Consider the following 6,000-nt stretch of genomic DNA (forward strand, 5'->3'; position numbering starts at 1 on the left):
TTGTCTAGTTGTATTTTGGAAGGCTATTAGTAAGGAAAATGTTATTTGCTATTTTTTGGCAGAGATGGGTGTGTATTTGAAACATTTAGGAGTATCTAAAAATGATGAGGAATAGGGAGGAGTTGGTGTAAGAGTGGCATCTATTGCCTGTGAGTAGCTTGGGAGACATTTCATGTTTCACCTTCTGGTGTTCCCCTCTGTGCACACTGAGTTGACAAGCATTAATCTTAGCCAGAAGAAATGGGAGTTTTCTTGTATGTAGGATTTGAATCCTGCTGGTGACAAGTTGGAAGGTCAGCCTGATTCCCAATTTTGAATGCTTAAAAATGTCTGGGCTGAGAAGGAATGCATTTGCAAAAATGGAGTTTCAGAGCTTCAATTTCACTGTATTGATTCTACCCCACCTGTGAATCTCTCTGTGGGATCCTGCCCTCTGAATCATCCCGGCCTGTGCAGCCATCGGCTTGCTATCTGCAAAGCTGCCTCATTTTAAGGAAAAGCTTAGTAACAGTAAAGGGGGTCAGATAGCAGGAGGGGAGGGGAGAGGGGAGAGGAGAGGAGAGAGGGAAAAGAAAGAGAAAAGAGTCTGATGTGGAAGGAAAGGACATTCTGCATTGGAGAACTGTGATTTCTTCATTCTGCTATCACAAGGTTCTTCTGTAATACTAAGCAAGACACTTGGTTCACAGAAGCTCCATGAGAATTTTGCTAATATATCTGTGCTTGGGGCTACATCTGCAGAAGTGCAGAGTAATCACATCTATGTCTGGGTTCAGTTAATTGGTTCTGAAAATATTTGGTTAGGTGTTGGTATTTATCCATATACACAATGGTTACTACAGGTGGTGGTAGCAGGAGCAAATTTCACAGGGATTCTCACTATCCTCATTTCTCTGGTGGTAAGTGCAAAAATACTTGCATAGAAGATGGTGTATTTGTGGCCTGTACCTGGTACTTTCAGAAAGGAAGGATGAGTTGCGCACTGAAGAGGATTGTAAACAATTTCTGAATGACAAGGGTGCCTAAAATGTGAACCTGCAATTTAAGGTCATATCATCATGTACAGTGCAGTAGCAAATCTTGCATCTCCTTGTTCCCAATTTCAAAACCTTCACCTTTGTTAATGTAGTTTTTTGGATATAAATAAATTTTGTAGGGATTCCATAAATTACTGAGGTGTTTTTGTAGTTCACCACATCCAAATTGTGTGTATAAAATTTAAGAGTCTGAGCTGACATTGCTAGTCTGCAGTTTGATGATAGTTTTAGCTTAAATTATTCTTCATCACTTTAGAGCAAACCTGTGCTTCACTTGAAATTCTCTTTATTAAATACATAATGAAATATAAGAATACATTTTGATTGCTGAAGATCATGTTTGCTATGTCAGACTGATTTCCTTAAATTTTGAATTGGTCAACCCCAAAACAATGGATTTTTTTTCAGCACTGTAACAAGAAACATATGCTTGTTTTACATCCAACTTCCATCTGAAAGAGAGCTACAGCAGATACAAATCCCAGAAGAATTTTGATGAAACATTGTGCTTGTTATTTTAGTGGAAGCATTTTAGCATTAGTATGGTAAACACATTCTGACTTGAGGCATTTTCTCTCTAGATAGCAAAGGTCGAAGATGACCTTCCGGATTTCTCCAGTGTTGGCAGTCGGGTTTCATGGACTGAAACTGTGGGCAGGGCAAGGGCTGTTGCTGGGCAGCAGAACAGAGGCAGCCCCTCCAGGGTGACACCAGAGTGACTTCACTTCTCATAACCTCTCTTGGCTATCTAGGGCCAACATTTTGAAAAATTGTAGGCCACAAACTTCATTGTAAACAGTGTGTTAGCATCTAAATACCACGGGGCCTGATCCCAAAACTGTTCCCTCAAACTGCCCTGCAGGCCTTGTGGAGCTGTAAGCTCCCTTCAGTGTCAAGAAGTCCCTGACTCAGCCAGAACCTCTGCTGGTGTTACTGGGATGAGGTGACAGGCAAGTGTGCTGTCCCAAGGTGCAGAAAGCATCTGCAGTTCTGCCTTCCTGGCAAGGTATGTGTTAAGACATGTCTGGAGAAGGAGCCCTCAATGCCTTCTGCTCACTGGTGATTTAATGCTAGGTTATGCTGGCAGCCTGTCAGTTCAATTATTTTTTCTTTACAAAAGGTGTGGATTCACAGTTCCCTTCTTGGTGAATGCTTACATATTTTACATAATATTTACATCTTTTTGGGAGTGCAAGTGGGACTATTAATCATTTTGGCTATCTCTCTTCTGCTATGAAAATCTGGTAAACTGTACCAGGAGACACGAGGACTCAAATCAGTTGCTTAGAGCTTTTCTCTAGGCTGGTTAATGATGTGCTTCAAAACAAGGGCGATGCCTGACTCCACCTGCCTAGAGGCATTTGCCTGTCTGGGCAATTACTGCCCACCAGCTTCTGCCCTGCTCTCTTCTGTAAGTACCTGAGCCTTGGCACTGGATCAGGGAGATAGGCCAAGGGCTTGAGTGAGGAATGCGGGGTGGGTGAGGGGTTGAGGTAGAACCAGGATTAGGGAATCATGTGCAGGGATCTGAAAGAAGTATAAGGAATATAAGTTGTCCTCAATCCCCTTTGCCTGCTTTGGAGGTGCATGCTGAGGATGAGGTGGAGTTGATGCATTTGTGTGCAAACACGTGGTTTAATAAATTTTGGGAAATGGGACCACTGAGTACGAGCATGTGGAGAGAGGTATGAGGTAGTTTGACAAAGGCAAAGTGCTTTTCAGGCCACTGCAGAGAGTGACACCTGTGTGTTCTAACTTTGGGAATGCCAAGTTCATGGCACTCATTGAGGATCAAGTTTTCCCTAAAGAATATTCAAAGATCATCCACTGAACCTTACTGTGAGTGGAACCCAAGCTGTCCTCGCCCTGCCTCCAGGGTGCCCAGACATGACCTCAGCGTCCATCTCCCGTGCCCCAACCTCATCTGTTTCTTTCATGAAAATCAGAACATCTTCAAGAAGATGTCCCCAGAGTTACAGGGTAGGTCTGAGTTTTGGATGCTCACATCTCTGCTGCAAAAGAGGAGCACTGGATCTTTCTCTTCCAAAGCCTATGTAAGCACTGGAATTGTTGTTGCTGCTTTATGAGAGTGTGCTGCTTTGGTTCCTGTGCTGGGAAAGGACCTGGAGCCTGAAACCTGATCAGAAGGAGGTAACTCAGCACAGCTGGGCTGTGCTCTCCTCAGCCCTTCCTAAAGTGGTTCCCCACTGGCCTGCATGGATCTGGCTCTTTGTGTCTAAATCTTCTGGATTGCAAGGGGCAGCTGCATAGTGACTGCTGCACTCAGTATTCCAACACCTAAGCCCTTTTATGAAGCCTCATACTCCCACTGCAGCCTAGCAGATTGAAATGATTGTTTATAAGCAGCAAAGTTCAGAGTCCAAAGCTCAGATCTCTTCAAGGCACTTCAGAAGGTTTTCTGTCTGCAAGTTGTGTTCCCCAGTGGAGTATTAGTTTAAAAAGATACTATTATGAAATAGTCATAAAAGCAGCTTGATCTGTTTGGTTTGCTTCAATTAACTAAAAATTCTCCAAGTTCTCCATGTTTCTCAGTGCAGTGTCTCATCCTCAAGAAGGTGGGTGAAAACTCCGTGAATGTGCAAACAAGCCCTCAGCAATGCTCAGCACTCAGCCAGCCTGCTGGAGCTCCCCACAGTGTCACGGCGGGGTAAAGGTGGCTCTGCTAAAAGGCAAGATGCATCATGCTGCCAGGTGAGGCTTGGCTCAGCCCTGCTCTGCACACTGCAAAAGCCAAGGTACCAGAGGAGGGGTGAGATCTTCATTCCAGAGCTCTATGGAGGCAGTCATCCCTGCCTAGGAGCACCTGGGCATGTAGGGCAGGGCAAAGTCAGGATATGGGGCTGCACTGACAGCAACTGGACATGCCTTATTTATATATTTTATATAGCAGCAACACACAAAAAATTCTAGAGAAAAGTAAAAGTAACAGACCATATTTCCTTTCAGAAGTACAGCTTTGATTTTTATCACAGACTCTTGCTCTTTCTCGTGGAAAGGAGGGGTGCAGTCACCTTTACCTTTGGAGCTCTGGGAGATGTCTTTCATGAATTTCCATCCTTAGCTTTTCATAAGTATGTCAAACCCAGTGGTGCACCTGAAGGTGTCCAAAAAAGCCATTAAAGCCTTATTCAACAAGCTACTTCAAAAAGAGCAAGAGGGAGTGTGCTTTGAAAGGGGACTTCTCCTCCAGCTGCTTCCACCCAGCACTTTAAAAACACATAAGACACAATAAAGCACGTGTTGACATAAGTGAGCCTCAAAAAAACCATTGGATTATTTTGAAGGAGTATAATCTTAAGTGAGGAGAGTTATCATCCTTCACCCAGCAAAACAATTACATCAGTGCAATTTGGACTGGGATCTGCCTTAAGATCTCCCAGATGTTGCAAATGGTGTAGTTGCTGATCAGTTGCTCTAGGTAATTATAAGCTGTCAGATGGAGGAGGGGAGGTTGGTTCTCGAATGAAACAACATAAAAGCTTTTTGGGGAATTGTAGAGAAGAAGATCCACTGTTCACAGCTGACACCAAGAGCCACAAGGGTCTCTGCTTGTGCCTGAGTGGACATGTCTCAGAGCCTATCTCAAACCTGAGCTATGGCATGCTGCATAGAGATGAGCCCTGCAGGAAGGGGTTTGCTGTGGACTGATCCTAGCCAACCTGCTCAGAAATCATTTTAGCAGAATCTTCTAGCCTAGAATGAGGGACTTACTGCCCACCTCACTAGCAGAAACCCATGGGATCCTGAGGAAGCAGATACCAGCCCTTACACTCAAATGGGAAGAGGCAACCTGGCTAAAAACTGCCCTGGGGGAAATCAGCTTTCCCAGCCACAGGGCTGGTCGCCTGCTCAGACCTGACCTGAGCAGCTGGAGGACAGAGCTCCAGATGAGGTGTTGGTGCTGTGCTGCAGTGCAACAAGAGTTCAAGACTCTGGGAGCTGCAAGAAGATGGGGAGCAGGTCCCTGATGCTGTAGCTGGGTGGCTCAAACACTTACCAGAGCCTGTCCCCAGCTCCAAGGTTCATTTTTGTGCAGTTTCTCTGAAGCATTTGTTGTTTGTAGCACAAAAAAGAGGTGGGAATGGTAAGCTTATGCCAGAAATAAGCCTGGCTCCTCTCCTCATTGCATGTGACTGCTACTTCCCTTAAACACACCAGCAGGTCACTGGACCCATGGAGCATGCTCGGGTCATCAGTGACCCTCTGCTCAGCCCTTTGAAGGATTTGGGAAGGCACCAGCATCCTGAATGGCCTTTGGAAATCAGCTGGGAGATGCTTCAGCCTTAGAAAGAGAGGGGATTTTGGAAATCCCCCATGCTGGTGTTTCCATGGGTAACATGAACTGGGGAACTGCCTCTCCAAGGTCCCTCCTGGGAGCCCCAGAGCACAGTCCCATGGCTCCAGCCATGCATCAGTCCAAGTGGTGAGTATCTGGGGTGTCCATCCAGCTCCCTGCAGCCAGGGCATGTGACAGAGCCATGTCTGCCAGCTTCCAGCCGTGCCTCAGGCTGTGAACAAGGGCAGGGGAAAGCATGGGGAGGGTGAGGAAGCTGGGTGGCAGCAACCACCCCACATGGCCTGCCTGGGGCAGTAGCAGCAAACAGCAGCAGCAGCTAATGCTGCCCAGTGCCACGGCAGAGGGAACAGAGGCTCCCAGCCCACTGCTCTGGCCTCTGTTACCAGCACTTTGCTGCTTCCCCACCACCTGCTCAGTGGGGTTCCTGAACCCCAGAACAGACAGGGATGCACTCAGGGAGGGTGTGCTCAGCCACCACCCTTGCAAGAGCTGCCCAGTGCCAGAGATGCAGGTGGCTTCATCAGCACACAAGGGTGACAAGCTCAGCATTAGGTCAGCTACACAAAAATGAACCCCTGGCAATGCCAATGCCCCAGGTGGAGGGCTGGCTCTGTCCTGGACACAATGATAACAGTGGGGAAAAAC

The sequence above is a fragment of the Zonotrichia leucophrys genome, chromosome 2 (assembly GCF_028769735.1).
Source record: "Zonotrichia leucophrys gambelii isolate GWCS_2022_RI chromosome 2, RI_Zleu_2.0, whole genome shotgun sequence".
NCBI lineage: Eukaryota > Metazoa > Chordata > Aves > Passeriformes > Passerellidae > Zonotrichia > Zonotrichia leucophrys.